At 42.6% G+C, this 22,873-nt stretch overlaps 1 long non-coding RNA gene across 1 annotated transcript in view; it reads left to right on the top strand.

Moving 5' to 3' along the window:
- LOC137347448 (uncharacterized) overlaps positions 1-22,873 on the top strand; it is a 277,338-nt gene that overhangs the window by 231,664 nt on the left and 22,801 nt on the right. Inside the window, exon 3 of the long non-coding RNA XR_010968966.1 lies at positions 12,056-12,200. This is a non-coding gene — a long non-coding RNA (uncharacterized lncRNA). The remainder of the gene's footprint in view (positions 1-12,055; positions 12,201-22,873) is intronic.

Below are 22,873 nucleotides of genomic sequence, written 5' to 3'. Positions count from 1 at the left end.
CAACTGCCTCCTCTTTCACTATGACTTGGGCAGCATCTTCTTCCTTGGTAAAGACAGATGCAAAGTAGTCATTTGGCACCTCAGCCATGCCCCCTGCCTCTATGCATTACTCCCCTTTGAGGTCCCTAATCACCCCCACTCCTCTTTGCACCACCCTTTTATTATTTATGTGCCTATAGAAGACTTCATAAGATCATAAGAAGTAGGAGCAGGCGTAGGCCGTCCGGCCCCTCGAGCCTGCTCCGCCATTCAATAAGATCATGGCTGATCTTTTCGTGGACTCAGATCCACTTACCCGCGTTCTCACCGTATCCCTTAATTCCTTTATTATTCAAAAAGATATCTACCTGAGCTTTAAAAACGTTTACTGAAGAAGCGTCAACTACTTCACTGGGCAAGGAATTCCCTTTTATGTTAGCCATGACTCTTTTATTATACTCTCCCTTTGCTTCTTTTAATTGTTCTTTCACTTCCCCTCTGACCCTTCTATATTTGGCCTGGTTCTCAATTATCTACCTGATATCTACCATATGCACCCTTTTTTGCTTCATCTTATTATCTATCTCTTTTGTCATCCAGGGAGCTCTGGATTTGTTTGCCTACCTTTCCCCCTTGTGGAAATGTACCTTGACTGTACCCGAGCTGTCTTCTTTTTAAAAAGTAGCCCATTGTGTCAGTTACAGTTTAGACTGCTAATTTTTGATTCCAATTTACATGGGCCACTCTATTGAAGTTGGCCCTTCCCAAATTAATTATCTTTATTCTGGATTGCTCCTTGTCTTTTTCCATAACTAACCTAAGCCTTATGACATTATGGCTGCTGTCCCCTAAATGGTCCTTTACTGACACTTGATTCACTTGACCCACCTGATTCCCCAGAACCAGATCCAGCAATGTCTCCATCCTCATTGGACTGGAAACATACTAATGTAGAAAATTCTCCTGAACACACTCTAAAAATCTTTGCCTCTCTCTGCCCTCTACACTCTTACTGTCTGTCAGGAAAACCCTATATGCAAAATGGGAAATATTAATTTAATCGGTTGGAAACTTACCTTAAATTTTAAATGGAAAAAAAACTCTACAAGAAACTTTTATAAAACGAGCAACCAAGATGGCCACTTCCATTTACATCTGAAATACCAGGAGATTGAACTGGAATCAAAAAGTCTAACAAGAAGCCTGGTCAGGACAAAGGCTTGCTCTAAGTGATTGAATTACCTAAAATGGCTTCATTAGCATAACAGTCAAGGCCATCCTCACCCATTGTTTTTGAAAGAGTCAACACCCTCCAAGTGTGAATCGATATCCTAGGGCATGTAGAACTTTGAATTTCATTAGAAGATTCCAAAAAAACCTCATTAGAAACCAAGGGGATTGAGAAGAACCATGTTCATCTCTGAAGAAACAGGTTTTGTGACACAGACTAGCAGACAGGCAGAAACTGAGTCAAGAGCAGCACAGAAGGCTGCTGCTCCCTTCTCTCTCCTCTCTCTCTCCCCAGAAAACATCAAGTGAAACTGTCTGCAACTGGGGGACCCTTCGAGCCTACAGACTGCTACAGCCAGTGACAAGGAGAAGAGAACCAACTACATTTCTGCCTTCAAGCAACCCTGAGCAAAGCAAGCCAAACAAAGTGCACTTTGACCAGCGAGGACTTCAAGAATACAGCTTCAGCCGAGGACGACTGGATTTACAGACTGTGACCAGAATTTTATGCACCCCAAATAAGCAGGCTAGTGGTGGGGAGGCATAAAATTGAGTGGGATGTGAGGGAGGCCATTCCCAACCCCCTCCCACCCACCTTGCAAATTTACACAGGACAGCGGCGGTGAGAAAAGGCCGGTCCGCTCCAGGCCAATCAAGGCCCTTAAGTGGCCAATTAACTGGCACTTAAGGGCTTCGACCCGCCACTCCGGGTATTTTACGCTTGGCAGGCGGGCGGCTGAGGCCTCAGAAATCCCACCTGGTGTCACCAGGCGGCCTTCATGCAGGCTGAGGGAGACCCTCCAGATCGGGCACCCTGTGCCCACGGAGGGCCACCCCCAAAGCCCCAACCACCCCCAACGCACAACACTCCCCTCCCCTGACACCTAACCAACACCCCTTGCCTCACCGAGGCCTGACCGATTGTCCCCGGGCAGGGCCATAAAAACATACCTGTCTTCCAGAGCCTTCATCTTCCTTCTGAAGGCTGGGTATAGGCCCAGCAGTGGCAACTGCTCCTAGTGGTGCTGCTGGGACTAAGAGTTGCAGGCCCGCTGACTGGCCAGTTGCTCCATGAGGCGGGACTTCCCGCCTCAAGGAGGTGGAAGTTCTCCCAAGACCAATTAAGGGCTTGGAGAGCATAAAATCCATTCTAGCTCCCCAGGCCAGTGGAGAGGGCCCCCCCACCCAAGGAAAAATTCTGTCCTGTATTTAAGTTCCATTTATTCTGGACTTTAATCCAACCACCAAATCTATTTTCCCTCCTGTATTCTATTTGTGTGTGTGTGATTCTCGTGTGAATGTGTGCTTGAATGTGTAGCGTATTTTTAAATTGGGTTAGAGTGTTAAGTATAATAAACTTACCTCTTTCTTGTCTAAACTCAAGAAAACCTATCCAATTGGATCTTTCACAATCACAGTAAAGGTAAAAAGGTAAAACACTCACGGATCACTGTTTGAAAGGAATAAACTCTACTGTGGTCATATAAGAGGAAGAGCAAGAGGGGAGCCTGAGACCCATCTCCTCACCTGGCCGTAACACTATCCTAGTCTATATTAGGATAATTAAAGTTCCCCATTATAACTACTTTATAATTCTTGCACCTCTCTGTAATTTCCTTGCAAATGTTTTACTGTATATCCTTCCCTAGTTGGTGGCCAATAGAATACAGTGTAATGATGCCTCTAGTTGCTTCTTAGCTCTAACAAAATAGATTCTGTACTTAACCCTCTAGGACATCCGCTCTCTCCAGCACTGCAATGTTCTCCTTAATCAATGCAGCTAATCCTCCTCCCCTCCTTCCTTCCCTATCTTTCTTGAACTCCTGTATCCAGAAGTACTTAGTATCCAGTCCTGCCTTTTTTTGAGCTAGGTCTATCTGTGCCTGCAGCTCACCAATTTTATTTATCACAGTCTGCACATTCACATACATGCACAGTAAACTTAATTTAGACCTAATTGCATATACTCTTACACTGATCCCACTTAATGCCTTACTATTTCCTACTCTAGTGCTACCTGTTCTCTGTGCACCTTGGATTTCTTCTATAATATTACCTCCTGGTTCCCACAGCCCTACCAAGTTAGCTTAAACCCTCCCCAGTAGCCCTAGCCAATTGCCACACAAGGACAAGATGTAACAGGTTTTAAGCAGGGACAGAGACAGTGGGGAAAGAACAGAAGGGAAGGTCTGTGTTCGGGTGGAAGGCAAGGGAGACAGAAAGACAAAAAGGAACATGGCAATGGAACAAGTAGTGAAACAAAAAAACAGGTCTAGAGGAGGTGTAAATGGGAAAGCATAATCAATACCAACAGCTGCCCTCTGGAAAAATGGGTGCAGAGATTATGATTTGAAATTGTTGAACACAATGTGGAGTCCGGAAGGCTGTAAAGTGCTGAATCGAAAAATGAGGTACTGTTATAAGCTTACATTGGGCTTCATTGGAACAGTGTAAGAGGCTGAGGACAGAGAGGTCAGAGTGGAAATGAGATGAAGATCTAAGCATCTACAGTAATTTTCTTTGTTTCAAATACAACAACTTGCATTTAAACGACATCTTTGATGTGGTAAAACATCCCAACACGTTTCATGGCAGCATCGTCATGCAAAACTTTAAACATGTGATTTTAGGATAGGTGATCAAAATTTTAGTTTTATGAGTGTCTAAAAGAAGAGAGAGAGGTGGCGAGATGTAGAAGTTTAAGGTGGGAATTACAGCTTAGAGACTAGACTGCTGAAGACAGCTGAAGGGCATCAAGACACATATATCTTGTGTTTATGACTGCACTATTCACTATGACTGTATTATCCTTCTATGAAGAGCCTGACAATATTCTAAATTAGATGAATAAAAGCACAGGAGATAATAGTTTAATAGTGCACTTATACTGCATGTTTGGGCATGAAACAGGTTCAACTTTACATCAAAGCTGAATGTTTCGTGTAGATCTGGTGTGAAAACCCCAAGTGACTCTGAAATTATCCCCAGGCATGCATTTTGAGAACGACTCCACATAGAGAGTACAAAGTGCTGTCATGAGACATGGGAGACATCACAGCCAAGTCCAGTCAGATTCCTCATATTTGACACAAAAATAATCTGGAACATGAAATTTGGTTGATTTCCTTTCTGCTGTCCCGCTAGCCGAGCCTAAAGTGCTGATACTAATACTTGCAACCCAACTGCTGCTGCAGATGAGACCAACCATCACAGAATGAACCTCCAATTCTGTATAGCACAATATCACACTGGCTAGTGCCTTTCTCCACATCCTGGGGAGCTCTCTTTAGGTGTAGTTTAATTAGTTGAGAAGTATCCCTTATGCTCTAGGTAACACACTCGAGCTCAGACATTATTCTATGTATCGTCTCCTGCAAATATATAGTAATGTCTCATTTTATTCAAAACTGCAAAACTGGGGAAATATAAAAATTCAGAGCTGACAGTCTTGAATCAGTCCAGATTCCCTTTTTATTTTGGTACCAGTCAGGAGTTGGTCTTGTATGAGGTTTTCAGCAAAGTCTGACTCAAGCCAGCAAACCACATATTGTAACATAAAGGACATAATGATAGCCATATATCTTACAAGGTGGTGTGTTATTTTGTCAGAAGAACATCATTTTATTTTAATGTCTTTGTATTAAACAGCCTTAGGAATCTACACATCTCTTGATGGAGAAGGTAAAGGTCACAAAAGGAAAAGGTCTATGAAATGCAGAATGAAGACAATGGGCAGGATGACCGATTACCCAGTTTTCAATATAAATGCTGTTCATGTGGAAAATCTATTTGGCCATCATTGACAAAATATTACACCTTCAGTTAATTATTCCCTATGTTGAAAACATTTCCTGAAGGGACATGGTTATATATTGGTTAAAAAGCTAGTTCAAGACTGATATGAGGAAACACTTCTTCAAGTAAAGAGTGAACAATATTCAAAGAGCTTTCAATACCTAGCATGGTCTTGGGATAGAGTAGTGGAGGCAAAAATTTAGGAATCATTTAGCAATCGGTAAGACCTAGTGTTAGGCAGACCATAGGGGCTGGATTTCAAGAAGCTCTTGATGTCAAGATCCGTGGTGAGGTGGGGCGGGGGGCCTGAAGATGGTTCCGATGAGGCCCGCCACGGACCTTGATGCTGGCAGGGCCTGGCCCGATCCTCCTGGCAGCAGCCAGCTTCTGTAACGGAAACCCCCACCCCGCTGCTGGACAACGGGACAATGATTTACATATTCAAATGAATAAAATTAATAAATTAACATGCACTTACCTGAGATCTCGAGGGCCTGCCCCGATCTTTGGCACAGAGGCCGGCACTCCCGCATCTTCAGCTCCTCATTGGGGAAACGAGGCACAACATTGGTGGGGAGGGGCGAGGCTTTAAGTTTGTCAGTGCGGTGCGGGGGTGGAGGGGGGGGAACAGGAAAGGGTCAAATATACGTAATGGGTGCAGGGGATGGTGGGAAGGGTTGAAGCATAAACGTTGTGCAGTTTGTGGGGGGAAGGGCAAATAGTAATCATAATTGAAATTGGTGGGGTTCGAAAGGGACAAAAGAAATGTATTTATTGAATTTTGGTGTCTATTTCTTTAAATAATTCAATAAGCCAGCAAGGCTGGCTGCCCTTTAAAAATGGGCTGACGCATTGCCGAGAATGACAGCCTTGCACCCTCCACATGATTGGTGGGCTGCCCTGACTATTTAAATGAGCCACTGCACTTAAGATCTTGGCATCTCTTTGGCGTTTTTTGAGCTCGCTGCCGAAATCGGCGGCGGGCTCATAGAATCCAGCCCTAGGTGTGTGTGGAAGGATCACCGAATTGGGCTGAATGGCCTCTCTCATATTGTGATATATTAGCAATGCAATTTGTTTTGCTATATGTAGTATCCCACACAAATTGCTAGTACGTTCACCTCTGAGTCAAAAACTGTGGCTTTATGTCCCACTCTAAATCTAGGATAACACTCCATTGCAGTACTGAGGGAGTGCTGCACTGTTGGAGGTGTTGCCTTTTTTAGTTTTAGTTTTAGTTTAGAGATACAGCACTGAAACAGGCCCTTTGGCCCACCAAGTCTGTGCCGACCATCAACCACCCATTTTGTACTACACTAATCCTACACTAATCCCATATTCCTACCACGTCCCCACCTGTCCCTATATTTCCCTACCACCTACCTATACTAGGGGCAATTTATAATGGCCAATTTACCTACCAACCTGCAAGTCTTTTGGCTGTGGGAGGAAACCGGAGCACCCGGAGAAAACCCACGCAGACACAGGGAGAACTTGCAAACTCCACACAGACATTAAACCAAGGCCAGCTCTGTCCTTTGGAAAGATAAAAGATCCCATGGTACTGTTTCAAAGAATAGCAGGGGAGTTCTCCCTAGAGTCCTCGCCAACATTTATCACTCAGCTAACACCTAAAAATAGACTATCTGATTATTATCACATTGCTGTTTGCAGAACTTTGCTGTGCATTACACTTCAAACAATACTTTCTTGGCTGCAAAGTGCTTTGGTGTAGTGTTGCGCTGTGTGCTTAAGTCTTCATGAAATGATAACCACAGGATTTATATCCAGATTCAACACAAACACTATTTGCTGTCGTACTTATCTACATAGCATGATCTCAGGACCAGATCTTTTCCTCACTATCGTGCTCTCTGCAAGCCATGTGCTGAGTGTGTCTCTCAAACTGGCATCTCCTTCTTATATATGTCTGATGATGTCATCAGATGCATCAGTGGTGTGGGGTCTCTTAAAGATACAGTTTCTTAAAGTCAAAGTCACCACTACACTACATTACTTTTGTGACTTCCTGTGAAAGGTGTTATATAGATATAATTTTTTTTTTCTTTCAGGTTGGCCAGGAAATTCCACATGGCCCATATAGTCCTTCTGTGCTACTGAGCTATACATACCAGAAAGGTCCTAGGTTTGATCATTGGTCATTTTAGCAGACCATAGCCAAGTGGTAGGGGTGCACGGATGACTCAGTTTTATGGGTAGGGGTGCTAAGCCTGTCCTGATTGTCAATCACTGTGGAATGGGGAGAAACAGTGAGATCAGATTTGGACACATTGCCATTCCTAATTGTTTGTAAGCATGCCTGCCCAACCAGAGACATTAAGAATGGCCACTTTGGCAAATTACCAGACAGCACAGTGCCCATAAAGCTTAACCTAGTAGGAATCACTGCCATCTGGTGAGGAAGCCAGGGAAAACAGACACTTATCTATGATACTGCTCCTTTCACACTAGTCTAGTGAATTCTCTCTGGTTAAAACTTCTCAATAAGAATCAAACCAACCTTAGATTCAATGGCCTCAAAATTCCTGACACCCCAACCTACCTCCAAATCCTGTGGATACTGGACACTTGCATGGCCAGGGTGGTGCTTCATGTCTGCATGGGTGCATCAGTGCCACCCACCTGAAACTGCCAACAGGAATGCCAAGAGTGGCCCCTTGCCACTCTGATGGCAAAGGGGAAGCCCAGCAAGGTGATTGGTGAAATCATTTCTTTGGGAAGGTAATTGATTTCCTCTGGTATTGATCACATTTCTTTCATAGAGGTTTTGGGCCTTTTCTCTGATCTCAAACAGACTCATGCTTTTAATTATGTCCGAGACATTCCAGTTTCTTTACAACCAGTTTTTAAAGCAAACAAGAAGGGAAAATGTTAATTGGAAAAGAATCAAACTAGGTTCATTTTCTTCTTTACTGTGCTTTCCAGGATACAGGATTGGAACAATTGGGTTGCTAGGATAGTCTAGTTTGTGTACACAATTTGCAGTCTAATGCATTGTATCTCCTAATTAGGAATTTACTGAGCAAGGTAAATATACAGGTGAGACATTTGCAAACATTTCCAAGACATATTGATATCAAGGACGTTGAGAACTTGGAGAGCATGCAGAGGAAATTACTTGAATGGTACCTGAGATGAGGGACATAGTTATATGGAAAGACTAGAGAAGCTGGGATTATTCTCTTTACAGCAGAAAAGGTTAAGGGGAGACTCAATAGAGGTATTCAAACTTATGAGGGGATTTGTTAGAATAAATAAGGAAACACTTCTCCAGTTGGCTGGAGCGTAACCAAAGGACATACATTAAAAATAATTAGAGGAGATGCAGATTTTTTTTAGAAGGCGAGATGTTATTATTTGGAATGTACTGCCTGAAAGGGTGGTAGAAGCAGATTCAACAGTAACTTCTGAAAGCGAATTGAATATATACTTGAAAAGGAAAAAAAAACTGAAGGGTTATTGGGAGGAGATGGGAGTGGGATTAATTGGATCGATCTTTCAATGAGCCAGCACAGGCACAATGGACCAAATGGTCTCAACTGCTGTATAATTCTATTACTCTACATTGCAGTGTCTCTGTTGCATTGTATGAATTGAGAGTAAGACAACAAAAGTGGTGTATTCAGTGCAGGGTACAACGCTTTTAAATCTTTCAAAGGGAATTTTTATTTTTGAATTTCATGACTATACGCCACATAAACCACTGAAGTAAAAATAAATATTTATGACACGAAACTGTTCTTTTCCAGAGGATGTTCATTTAAAAAAAAAAATTATTCAATCAGGGTTTAGATACTAAATTCTTAATATCATTTTCAAATTGATTTTGAAATAATTTCTTCAATGACAGCTTGCTTGTAAATCATGCCATCACTGTGCCTTTGTGCATAACCTTAGTCATAACCACACGAGCAAAGGATGTTCACACTAAATGAATGTGACTTTTAATGTTGCATGTTGAAAGGAAACTTTATGCAACGAAATGTCTTGTGAAGTCATAAACACGTTCAAGTGTATTTTTAAAAATGATTTTACAAATCTGTAAATTTTTTTAAACAATCTATTGAGTATAGTGCGTTAGCAGCATTTGATGATAGTTAAATCTTGTTTACTGATGAACGGCAAATCTCCATTTTGAAGAACTAGCTGATGAAGCTTATGTCTGTGTTTTATTTGAACAGCAATGTTCCACTTTATTGTTGGGAGAAAGAGGTTCATGTAGACTGATGTGAGGGGTGGGATGAATGAAGAGTTTGTATAACTGCATCCTGACTTGCACGCACTTCATTTTAGCTGCAATGTTAATGGGAAAAAAACTGCATTTGCTTTGCAATGTAGTCTATGTAACATTTTCCTTCAACCAATGCCACCAAAAAATAAATTAACTGGTGATGTATCTCATTCTACTTCTGGGACCTTGCTCACACAAATTGTCTGCTGTGTATGGACTGAATTTTTTGGAATCGGCAGGGGCCCCGACACTGGGCTGAAAAAGCGAGGGGAACCCCGTCTCGGCCCTTTGGAGAACCCCCCAACCGGCTCAATTTAACAGCATTTGGGCAACTAACGGCCCAGCACCATTGTCCCCATCCCTTTAAGCATGGGGAATCGAACTTCGTCACAGTGGCGCAGTGGTTAGCACCGCAGCCTCACAGCTCCAGCGACCCGGGTTCAATTCTGGGTACTGCCTGTGTGGAGTTTGCAAGTTCTCCCTGTGTCTGCGTGGGTTTCCTCCAGGTGCTCCGGTTTCCTCCCACAGCCAAAAAGACTTGCAGGTTGATAGGTAAATTGGCCATTATAAATTGCCCCTAGTATAGGTAGGTGGTAGGGGAATATAGGGATAGGTGAGGATGTGGTAGGAATATGGAATTAGTGTAGGATTAGTATAAATGGGTGGTTAATGGTCAGCACAGACTCGGTGGGCCGAAGGGCCTGTTTCAGTGCTGTATCTCTAAATCAAAAATAAATCAAAAAGCTGCCGGACAATCAGAAGGCCGGCAGCTCAGTAGTATTGACAGCGCCACTGGGAGCGGTGGCCACTGCTGGTATTACAACAGACCAGCAACCAGGCCCATCACTGGAGCCCTGGACCCCAGTTAATGTGGTGGGGTTGCTGAGGCCAGTCCGGCAGGCCCCAGTGAAGGGAGGAAGGTGATCTTTGATAGCAGGAGGGTCTTAACGAAGGGGCGACTTTTGCCACTGGAGACCCTCCGTGGACCACAGATTACCCACGGAGAAGGCCCTCCCACAAGCCCACAGGGAGGCCACCCTGTTTTACTGGACAACCTCAACGTCCCCATGTGTTGGAGGACCCCCCGCTACTGGTGTAATACCACCAGCAGCGGGAAGAGGCTTTTAAATGGCTATAAATTGGCTATGTAAGGGCTTTATTTGGCCTCTGGGTGGGAAGTCTGTCTTTGGCCTTTCCAATCCATGACTTAGTTGCAGGGGGACAGAAAGGTGACAGGCACTCGGCCCCCCAACCTTCCACCGCCTCCCATCCCATCTCCCGCGAGCCCATAAAATTCAGCCCTACATGTGCACAACAGATATATGCTTTTACAAATAATTCATTGCCTGTGAAGTGCTTTGAGATGTCCTGAGGGTATGAAAGGTACTGTAACAATGCAAGGTCTTTCTTTCTTCTCGCCTGAAAGTAGTTTCCAAAGTATTCCTGAACACTCACTACAAGACGACAAATGAAGAACACATAGTGAGAGGCAGTGATTAGACCACAGAAGTACAGATCTAGGTGGAGCAGAAAAGAGATGAGTCAGCTAGGAGAGCATAAGGCATAAGGGAAAAAGGCTTATAAATTTAGTTAGAATTCAAAACCATTCTCTACTGCTCACATCATTAGGGACAATGAAAGTTGAACTAAATTATACCACCGCTGCTCAGCAGCACATGGTTAATGCCTGCTCCTGTTGTTGTAATTCATCCATCATGCTTAGTCACTCATTCATACTTATATCGCAAATAGAATTAGCCCAACATTATTGGCAACATAAAAGTGATGTTATGGCACTGTTATACTACAGGCAGCAGTTGAGATTGATATTTGGCTCAGGTAAGTTATACTGTCAGCTCCACATTACACGTTGCTCAGGCAAACACCCAAATCAGTCAGTATGGATGGCATTTTGCTGAAAACAGTAGTTTCAAAATGACCTTTAAAGTTAATTTCAATATCTGCTACATCTCATGCAAAGATGGAGGAAAGCATGAGTCAACTTTATTGAGGAGATGTCATACACCAGTAGCCAGAATGTGTTCTCTTTCAGTTCGGTGACTTCACTCCCTTGTAATATTGCACATTTTGTGGTCAGTGGGACATGAAAATGACACAGCCAAAATCTGACTGTTCCTTTAATATTAATGATATTTTATTTCTGCATGAGATTGGAGTCACTTTCCTGTAGTGTTGGTATTAGGTCAGAAAGAAACAAGAGATGGATACAAAACATAGTGCCTCAGGAGTACAGGACATCTGAACATAAGAACAGAAATAGGCCATTTCATCCCTTAAGCCTATTCTGACATTCAATGAGACCATGGCTGATCTGTAACCTCCAATATCCCTGAATACCTTTGGTTAACAAAAATCTATCAAGCTCAGATTTAACACTAACAATTGATCCAATATCAATTGCCATTTGTGGAAAAGAGTTCCAATCTTCTACCACCCTTTGTTTGTAGAAGTGTTTCCTAATTTCACTCCTGAAAGGTCTGGCCATACTTTTTAGACTATGCGCCCTAGTCCTAGACTCCCCAACCAGTGGAAATAGTTTCTCCCTATACCCTTACTATCTTAAAATCTTTGATCAAGAATGTACTTTTTAACCTCAACATCGAAAGATCTCTCCCAATGCTAACGCATGTCATCACAATTAATTACATTTTTTTTTTGCTATTGTGCATTTCCACAATAGCTGTAACAATCGTTGTGTGGTTGTGAACTACGTTAATAATTTGACATTTTGTTAATCAATAGTAGATCTGATGTGTTTATTATTTGTTTTTGGGATAGGGGCAATGCTGCATTTAATGTTCATCCTTAGTTGCCCTGAGAAGAGAAGATGAGCCTTCTCCTTGCCTGTATCAAGGCTGTGATGAGGTCAGGAGCTGAGTGGTCCTGGCGGAACCAGAACTGAGCATCAGTGAAAAGGTTATGGGTAAGTAGGTGTTACTTGCTGGCACTCATTTTACTGATGATTGGGAGGAGGCTGATATGCAATAATTGCCTGATTTAAATATATCCTGTTTTTTGTGGAAAGACACACCTGGGTATTGTTCCACAGTGTTGGGTACATGTCAGTGTTATTACTGTATTGGAACCGCTTAGCTAGGGGAACAGGCAGCTCTGGTGTACAAGTCTTCAATCCTACATTGGGGATGGTTTAGCAGACCATATCCTTTGCTGTGTCCAGTATAATCCGCTAATTCTTAACGTCACGTGGAGTGAACCGTATTGACTGGACACTGGTATCTATGATGGTGGGGAATTCATGAGGAGGCCAAGTAGGAATATTTATTCAATGCTTTTGGTTGAAGACAAGTGCAAACACTTCAGCTTTGTCTCGTACTTGCGTTTTGGACTCTACGATGGTTGAAAATGCAAATGTATGTTGGAGCTTCCTTGTCCTGTTAAGTGGCCTGGTTGTCAACCACTATTTCATGCTGGATGTGATAGAGCTAAAGAGCTTTGCTTTGCTCGGTTGGCTGTGAGACTGTTTTGTTCTATCTCGCGCGCACTAGCCCTGTGTATTAGTCTGAGACAGTTCACTCATGTGGGAACCACGTAAATTTTTCCCATCTGCTACATATCTGTCAGTTGATTAACTCTAAGGTCACGCTTCTGTTCAGTTTGGTTTGTGGGACGAGCCTTACAGCTTTGTGTATGCACGATATACATTTTATGTAAACAATATCATCCATTGAGATCTTTTTAGATACATCGGCGTATGTAATGAACTAGAAAACAAAAACAAGATTTGAATTGGGTTCACGGGTGTTTGACATTTGACATTTGCTTTTTTCATATAAGGTTCTTTTATTTTTGAAATTAACTTTCATTGTGGAAAATGATCATTCTATCATGCCTTAATTGTGAGCTGCTGACTTCAGCCTTCCTCCTTAGTAGATGCCAGTATGGGCATAGCCCTCATTTGATTAGTGTCTCCCATGGGACCATAGCGCATGGTTCAGCTGCACACTAGGCACAGAAGACAGGTAGAAAGAAGGTGACAGACTGCATGCAACAAGGTGAGTCTTTCTTGATTTTACTCTGAGAGGCCATCATGGTGACTAGAAGTGGGTACTGTCTCTTGCTTCCTTGGCCCATCGCTCAATGTATCTGTCCTCCAGTCCACTGCTGCCTGCTCATCACTCTCCTCTGCATCCTCCTTGTCGGTAGAGGAGTGACGTTCAATCATGTCCTCTTCATGCAAGGCCACCTCCTTCTGCAGTGCTAGTTTGTGCAGAGCACAGCAGACCACCACGATACGCGACGCCCTTGCTGGGGCATAATGCAGGGCTCCAGATCAATTGAGGCACCGGAATCTCATCTTCAGCAGCCCAGTAGCCTGCTTAATGGTCACTCGGGTGGAGCCGTGGCAAGTTTTGTACCTTTCCTCTGCTGCTGTGCGAGGGTTCTTCACAGGCATGAGTAGCCATGTCTTCCATGGGAAGTCCTTATCCCTCAGAATCAATCCCTGAAGGTGAGTGGGGGGCCTGAAGAGCTGTAGAACTTGGGATTGTGAAGGTATGTAGGCATTGTGGCTGCTTCCTGGGAAGTGGGCCTTGCACCTGCAAGAAGTGCTTTTGGCGGTCACAGAGCAGTTGAATGTTGATGGAATGGAAGTCCTTCCTGTTCATGAAGGCAGCTGGGAGCCTTGATGGCCACATGCATGCATTCCATCACACCTTGCACTTGGGGGAATCCAGCGATGGCCCCAAATCTGATTGTCCTGTTGGTCTGGCTATAAGGATTGGTCTGGTATCACACATAGTCCCCAGCTCTCTTGAACGGGGCACTGATCACTTCCTTGATACAGTGGTGGGCTACTGCCTGGGAAATGCCACACATGTCCGCAGTGGATCCTTGAAATGATCCAGACATGTAAAAGTTAAGTGCCACTGTGATTATCAAGGTCATGGGCATAGGGTGACCACCAAATCCCATAAGTCGCAACTCGTCCTACAGCAGGGCCATCGGTGATGGCCTTCCTGGAGAGCCATAGTCTTTGCTAACAGTGCCACTCAGACATTTGGAGGTAGCTGACTCGAGTCCGGTACAATCCCTGTCACAGGTGGGCCCTTCTTGGCATGGCTGGCTGCTGCTGCTCGCATTGTGGAGCTTCACGGGCAGGTGCAGCTTCCTCATGGCCCTCCCTCTGTTGGAGGCGCTGCATCATGCCACAGCAGAGCAAAAAGGCAGGGTGTAGGAGACCCACGTGAGCAATGTCCTGGCAAAGATGAACCTGCCTTGACAGATTTCTCATTGCTACTTCTCCTGGCAGACTCGCTAATGGCCCTCAGTGCTCACCTTTGCTGATAGCTTGCCCTCTCACCCAGCAGTATTTGCACCCGACCTTCTCACCCAACAGTTTGGGCACACAAATACTGCCTACCCCTCGTGGCATTGAGGTTCACCTCAGTTCCATCAGCTTTCAATGGATGGGGTTCCGAAGGCATGGGAGGACGACCCATCATTCACTTAATTCCAAGTCCCCCCTCCCCTGCCCATTGAATTGCTTCCAATTTCATTAAAATGAACTGTTCTACAATTTAAATTACTTATTTATTTAGAGATACAGCACTGAAACAGGCCTTTCGGCCCACCGAGTCTGTGCTGACCAACAACCACCCACTAATCTTACATTAACCCCATATTCCCTACCACATCCCCACCAGTCTCCTACCACCTAACTACACTAGGGGCAATTTACAATGGGCAATTTACCTATCAACCTGCAAGTCTTTGGCTGTGGGAGGAAACCAGAGCACCCAGCAGAAACCCACGCGCTCACAGGGAGAACGTGCAAACTCAGCATAGGCAGTACCTAGAACTGAACCCGGGTCGCTGGAGCTGTGAGGCTGTGGTGCTAACCACTGTGCCACTGTGTCACCCTACATTCCTATCACTTCAGGGCGGCAACACCACCTTGGTGCTTTCCCGCCACTGTCTAAATCCAGAACTGACGTCACAATGTTGGATTTCCGGGCAGACTCATCCGGCGCAATTCTCCGGCCCCCATGCCTCCATTCTCGCTTCAAATGACCTCACTAAATTCAGCTCGATGAAGGAATTGGATGCAGGTAGGTTAGGTATTTGATTTGAAATTTATTGGGTTGGCAGGATTAGAAGTCATATCTGTAAAGTCCACAGGAAAAGAGGTCACAGATCAGAAAGTATTTCTTTCCACACAAAGTCATCATCCTCTGGATTGAACTGCTGAGATAAAGGTTGAGTGTGGAGCCGATACAATCCTTTAACAAGAAACCCCATGATGTCCTGATAGAAAAGGACCTTTCTAATTAAAGTGGGTAAACTGCTTGTTAGTTAAAATTTTGAAGAGTTTTTTTGTGCAACTGTGAAGACTGGAATAAAATCAGAAAATGCTGGTAATACTCAGCAGGTCTGGCAGCATCTGTGGAAAGAGAAACAGAGTTGACGTTTCAACTATGACATTTCATCAGATCTGGGAAAAGTTAGAGATGTAATAGATTTTAAGCAAGTAATAGGGGAGAGGGTAGGAGAAAGAACAAAAGAGAAGATCTGTGAGAGGGTGAAAGGAGGCAGGAGAGATTAAATGGCAAAAGAATCGGTAGTGTAAGACCAAAGGGAGTGGTAATGGGACAAGTAAAGAAACAAAAGAAGTGTCTAGAAGAGCTGGAAATGGTAGGATGATGAACAGCTGCCACCCAAAAGCAAAACAAAAGAGAAAACAAGAGAATAAAATCAAAATTAGCAAAGCAAAAAATAAAATGGGGGTAGAGGTTACAGTGTGAAAATGTTGAACTCAGTATTGAGTCTGGAGGGCTGTAAAGTGCCCAGTCGAAAGATGAGGTGCTGCTCCTTGAGCTTACTTTGAGATTCATTGGAACACTTCAGGAGGCTGAGGAATGAAAGGTCAGAGTGGGAATAAGGTGGAGAATTGATAAGTCAAGCAACTGGAAGCTCGGGATCATGCTTGCAGGCTGAACGGATGTGTTACGCAAAGCCGTCACCTAATCTGTGTTTGGTGTCCTCAATATAGAGGAGACCGCACTCTGAGCGTCGAATACAGTATACTAAATTGAAAGAAGTGCATGTAAATTGCTGTTTCACCTGGAAGGAGTCTTTGATGCCTTGGATGGTGAGAAGGGACAATAGCTGTACATGATTCTGCCATTCACACCTCCTCCCATCACATCTTTTGTTTCTTCACTTGTTCCATTACCACTCCCTTTGGTTTTCTACCATCAGCCCTTTTGTCATTTTATCTCTGCTCCCTTCCAAGAACAGACCTCCCCTTTTGTTCTTTTTACCACCCGCCCCAGTTTCAGTTGCTTAAAAACCTATTACATTTCTAACTTCACCAGTTCAAATGAAAGGTCATTGACCTGAAATGTTAACTCTGTTTCTCTCTCCACAGCTGCTGCCTGACTTACTGAGTATTTCCAGCATCCTCTGTATTTTGCTTTTGGGATGTCCTGGAATTGGCTGAAATTCCTCAAAAAGGTAGTCTCCAGAGTTTTTTTTAGTTGGTCACTCAGCTTTTTCTCTTTCCTCCTCCCAGCACCAGTAGATAGCATTATTATGAACGCTGGACTTTGTAGCATGATTATGCTTTAAAAAAATTGATTTTTAAAAGTTGGCAGCCTCGAGAGAGAGAAAGAGAGAGAGTGAGCGAACACCAGCTCTCGGAAGCCTGATTCATTGAAAGGTTGTGAAGACCTGAACCTGCTTTGAAAGTTAAAGTTTGCAGAGAAGTAAACGGGATCACTAGGAATTGCCATATTCACGGACATCCAGGTCAAAAGTGCTTGTAGAAGTGAGCAAAGAGGACACTGACTTTGAGAAAAGTTTTGGAAATCCAACTCATTGCAATTGGGAGGAGTGAGGAACTTTTAACCACAAAGATTTCGCCATCAAAGAGAATTGAGTAATGTATAAGTGTGGCGTGGGGTTTTCAAGTATTTTAATAAGTAAAGAAAATACCTTTCTGTGTATTTGGGGTATCAGCTACTTACAAAGTACTGTTTAGTTAATGGGGACTTCTTTTAGTTTAGTCATTCTAATAAAAGTCTTAAAACAGGAAATCTTGTCACGTAATTCTTTAAATTGGTCTGGGGGTTCATTTAGCGTATTTTAATGTTAATGGCCTCACTCAGGTCGTAACAGCATTTTTAGGAGGTGGGTGGGTGTTGCTTGAGGTTACACATCGAATGGGGCAGACTTGATTCATCTTTTCTTACCCTTTTGTTCTTGCAACTCAGCAAGTTTCTCCAGTGTTTAGCTGAGTCATACAGATCAGAAAGGGCCAAAGGTATTATCTGCCATCATCATTGACCTCTAGGCAAGGAGAAAAATCAGAGAAGGTTCTTGTCCCTGATCATTATCCAGTGATACCTGATAAAGATGTACCTGCACATCATTGGGTGAGAACAGAATTGACTGGAACCCCCATTGTTCAATAGCCTCCTGATATTTGCTGTAGAGGTTTACACATGACAAATGGCCTCAATGGTGAGGTACCAGATGACAAACAGTACTTATCCAGCCTGTCACTCTGCAAAATGATTCTAAATAGTTGTTCTTCACTGGGTTTGTTTTCGTTGCTCTTTATCTGTTACAACTTTGAATAATGACATCATAGCAAATAGGGAAAAAATTACTAGACAATATAGAACATTAATAAGCTCTCCACGGACATCAGTATATGAAAGAGTTATGAGTCTAATAACCAATATCATAACATCAAATGGTGCCTCCAGCAAAGAAATATATCATCACAGGAAACCTTAAAATGATTATGTGATGGTTTTATAGCCAAAGTGTCACCATACCACTTTTCACTGAGGGACTGAATAGTTTCACATGTGTGCATAAATTAACAAGATAGTTATGCTTCATCAGAACTGAACTGAAAGAGATTTATATTAAGTTAATAGCCACAGGTATGCAAAATATACAAAATAATTATATAAATCATCATCGTGCTGTCCAATCCAAAGAATTGCATGTTAAGAATGAGAAGTGATGTGGATGTTTTTCATCACAAGGCTAGCAAACTTGTAAAATATTTCATTAGGGAAGGTCATTCTGTCAGCAAGATTTGCTGAACTAACACCAGTTCAACAGCTGGAAAATGGCTAAACGACATGGTTGTAGTAGAAGTTTCCAGGAAATTTCTGCCTAATTGTTCTGAGTATGCAATAGTGGTGGGGAATCTTGCCTGTTAGCTGCCCATATCAGAACATGGTGGGCATGCTGGGAACCTCTCTTGAGCACATAGGGGGAGCCTGGGCTCAACAAAACTGGTTGGCAAGGCAGGAGACATAAACAGATTGGATTAAAAAAAAGACCCTGAATACAAGTTCTGATTTACCATGAATAAATAACTAAACATTTTTCTAACAATAAGTGCCTTTTCAGAAATACTTGGTAAAGAAGGAAAGATGTAAATTAGTTTAATAAAGGGCAGATATAGATAAGATATTATATGTTCCCACTTGTGAGGGGACCAGACCTAGAGGCCATACATATAAGATAGTCACTAATAAATCCAATAGGGAATTCAGGAGAATCTTCTTTTCCCAGAGCATGGAACTCACTACCACAAGGTGTAGTTGAGTGAAATAGCATAAATGCATTTAAGGAAAAGCTAAATAACCAAAGGAGGGAGAAATAAATAGAATGTTATCTTGATCCTGTGAGACTGAGACAAAGTTAACTATCCCACCTCGTGCTTCTCGACCTGTCTTTAGCCTTTGACAAGGATGACCACACCATCCTCCTGCAATGCCTCTCCACTGTTGTTCAGCTGGGTGGGACTGCACATGCCTGGTTCCATTCTTATCTATCTAGATAAACACTTGCAAAGACTTCTCTTCCTGCTCCTGCACCAATACCACTGGTGTCCCTCAAGGATCTATCCTTGGCCTCCTCCTAGTTCTCATCTACATGCTTCCTCTCAGCAATATCATCCAAAAGTATAACATTAGTTTTCACATGTATGCTGACTACACTCTGTTGTACCTTACCACCAACTCTCTTGTCATCTTTACTGTTGCTAAATTGTCAGACTGCTTATCTGACATCCAGTACTGGATGAGCAAAAATTTCCTCCAAATAAATATTGAGAAGACTGAAGCCATTGTCTTCGGTCCCTGCTACAAACTCTGTTCCCTAGCTACCAACTCCATCCCTTTCCCTGGCAACTGTCTGAGACTAAAGCGGTCTGTTCTCAAACTTGATGTCACATTTGATCCCGAGGTTGCTTCCAACCATATATTCACACCATCACTATGATCACCTATTTCCACCTCTGTAACATCGCCCGACTTCACTCCTGTTTCAACTCATCTGCTGCTGAAACTCTCATTCATGCCTTTGTTACCTCTAGGCTTGACTATTCCAATGAATTCTGACTGGTCCCCCACATTCTACTCTCCCTAAACTTGAGGTCATCCAAAGCTCTGCTGCCTGTGTCCTTACCCACACTAAGTTCCGTTCACCTATCATTCCTGTGCTCGCTGACTTACACTGGCTCTCGATCAAGGAATGTCTTGACTTTAAAATTCTCATCCTTATTTTCAATCACTCCATGGCCTTCCCCTCCACATCTCTGTAATCTCCTCCAAACCCACAATCCTCCAAGATATCTGCGCCTATCTAATTCTGCCTCGTGAATATCCCTGATTTTAATTGCGCCACCATTGGCAGCCGTGCTGTCAGCCACTAAAGCCCTAAGCTCTGGAATTCCCTCCCTCAAACTCTCCACCTCTCTACCTCTCTTTCTTCCTTTAAGACACTCCTTGAAACCTATTCTTTGACCAAGCTTTTGATCATCTCCCCTAATATTGCCTTATGTGTTTCTGTTTCTAATGTTGCTTTATAATACTCCTGTGAAATGCCTTGGGGTGTTTTATTACTTTAAGGGTGCTATATGTATAAGTTGTTGTTGATAGGCTTAGCTGAAGTAGGGTGAGAGGGACCTCGTATAGAGCATAAATGCTGGTATAGGCCTGTTGAACTGAATGACCTGTTTCTGTTCTGTACAGTCTATGCAATTCTAAGTAATCTTTTATTAAGTTGTATATACTGTTTGATATTCACTATTAAAAGCCCATTGCCCTGAGCAGGTAGACAGTTGCTTCATCATACTTCATGGAGAGATTTATTTATTTCCTTCTCCATAGTTGGTAAAGAAAACTCTTATTTGTTTTACTGGAGCTATTTACCTCATTGTCTCTGGGTGGATCTTTTATAAACTTACCTTAAAAATTCTTTCAGTGGAGATGTGCACCTATCCCCTTTCAGTAAGGTCATTTCTGATTCAGCAAGAACAATGCTACAGAAATCTGCTTGGATATTAAGGCACGAATACAGAAAGTCCTGCACAGCACAGGAAATCATTACTTTTTCAGCAAAGCTGTCATCTCAGAAGATGTGCTCTCATTTTCTAAAAACACTCCCTCTCACTGCAATATATGAAGTAAAATGGCATGTCAGAAATTAGTCATCATAGGGGCGTTATTCAGTTATGTTGCAGCAAATAAACAAAGACAGCAAAACCCAAATATGTCAAGGAGAAGTCAGAGATGGAGTGGAGTGTGTCACAGCCTGTAACACTCCCTGACTTCCCACTCTTTATCTGGTGAGATTCTATGCTAGTCTTGTAAGGTACGATAGTCACCAATAAACCCAATAGGGGATTCAGGAGAAACTTCATTACCCAGAGATTAGTTAGAGTGTGGAACTCCCTACTGCAAGAAATAGTTGAGGCGAATAGCATGGGTACATTAAAGGGGAAACCAGATTAACACATGAGAGACAAGAAATAGAGAGTTATTCTGTTAGGGTTAGATGAGAAGGAGTGGGAGAGGCTCGTTCAGAATATAAACACTAATATGGACCAGTTGGGCTGAATGGCCTGTTTCTGTGCTGCAAATTCTATGTAATGCTTCAAGTTGTATGTTGTTCTCTGTGTAGTCAATTTTAAATAATTCTTTGGCAGCATTCAATCACAAAAAGAGAAGTCATAATATCTCAGTAGTGAAGTACTAGAATCCTCCTGACAGTGTTAAGAAGAAGTTGTAATTTTCAACTCTAAAAACACATAAACATGTATACATTGCATGATGTGATCGTGAAGTGAGCTCGAGGCTGTAATCTGATTCCAGTGGTTGAAATAATGCTTATAAATCCCTGGAGCTTCTACTTCTTGCTTTTTAAGGTAATTTGAACCACTTGATTCGTTTACAGGCTTTTAATCACTCTCTGATATTCACTATTGCATGTTTAAACCTTCTGAATCCATCAATTAGATTCCAACCTTATAGCTCACCTGCAATATTATGGTAATCTGCAAGATGCTTCATCAGTATTTTCTTATTAAATTGGATTATGTATTAAGGAGTGTTATTGATATATTGTGTAAAGTATGAATTCTGTTTTATTCAGGGTCTAAACCTATTACCTGTGTACTATGTGGTTTTAACAGAATTTAAGAACTGGGAGCACAGAATATGTTGCATTTATTCAGTCAGTTAGGCACCAATGTTACTTAATATATGTTCAAAAACAGGTAATGTTTGCATATGACATTTTGTTGGATTTACCATTATGGGGGTGGAGGGTTTCTTCTGTTTATTAATTACAGTGAAGTCATAAGCATGTTCTTTACAAATATGTCTCTGATTCTGCTAAAGTAGTGCACAAAGGAAACCTTCCCCAGCATACTAAGGATAATTGACTTGTCATGAAGTGACACTTATGATAAATCCATGAAATTTCAGTACTTAGTGCATGAAGCACAACTTGTTTCCTGAGAAAGGCAATTTTGCTCTAAAGGTCCCAGAGGGAGTAGAATTTCTGGTTTAAAATCAATGGCCGCTGCTCCTTCTGAGACTATTCCCCAAGCAATCTCTGTGCTGCCTCCCCGCCACTCCCCACCCGCCACCCCCAACCCCACCTGTAACAGCAGATATGGGAAGGAGCATCTGAAAAGAACCAACTTGTGTAGATAGGGGATGTAAAAGCAAGACCAGCATCAGCTTGCTCGACGTACAGCATGAAATGTTGAGCCAATATATCGATGATGAATGGGGGAGAGAGGCTGGTGTGATAAAATACCACTTGAGACACAATAGGGCAGAAGAAGAGGGCCAGAATATCTGAAAGTCAGTTGGTGAGGATTGAATATTGGACATGAATGGGGATGAATATTCTGGTGATTTGCTTAATGTCCTTTGTAAATCATGGCCTTTAAAAGGCATTAGCTTCAAGGTCAAGTAGCCTTTTCTTGATTTATATCATTCCTAAATTGTTGAGTTAGGCTTCCTGGGTAGAGTACATATGCATTTACAACATGTATATTTTCAAAATATTTTTCCCTAACCTCATTGTAGGCAGTTATCTTCTGAATGGAAGTACACCAAATGGTGGCCAGCCACCATTTTCTACATGGGAAGGTGTATTGTGTTGCTTTGCCTAAAGGGCAGGGCCTCAACTCAACACATCGTCCATACATTTGATCCAGTGCCAAATCCAGAAATGTGATTACAGGAGAAGAAGGTTTATCCTTGTGAGGCACATTCTTAACATATACTACTGAACCTAATGAGAAGAAATTACATT

The sequence above is a fragment of the Heterodontus francisci genome, chromosome 32, assembly GCF_036365525.1.
Source record: "Heterodontus francisci isolate sHetFra1 chromosome 32, sHetFra1.hap1, whole genome shotgun sequence".
NCBI lineage: Eukaryota > Metazoa > Chordata > Chondrichthyes > Heterodontiformes > Heterodontidae > Heterodontus > Heterodontus francisci.
Note: the sequence above shows the minus strand (reverse complement) of the source record. Positions and strands in the feature narration are given on the sequence as shown.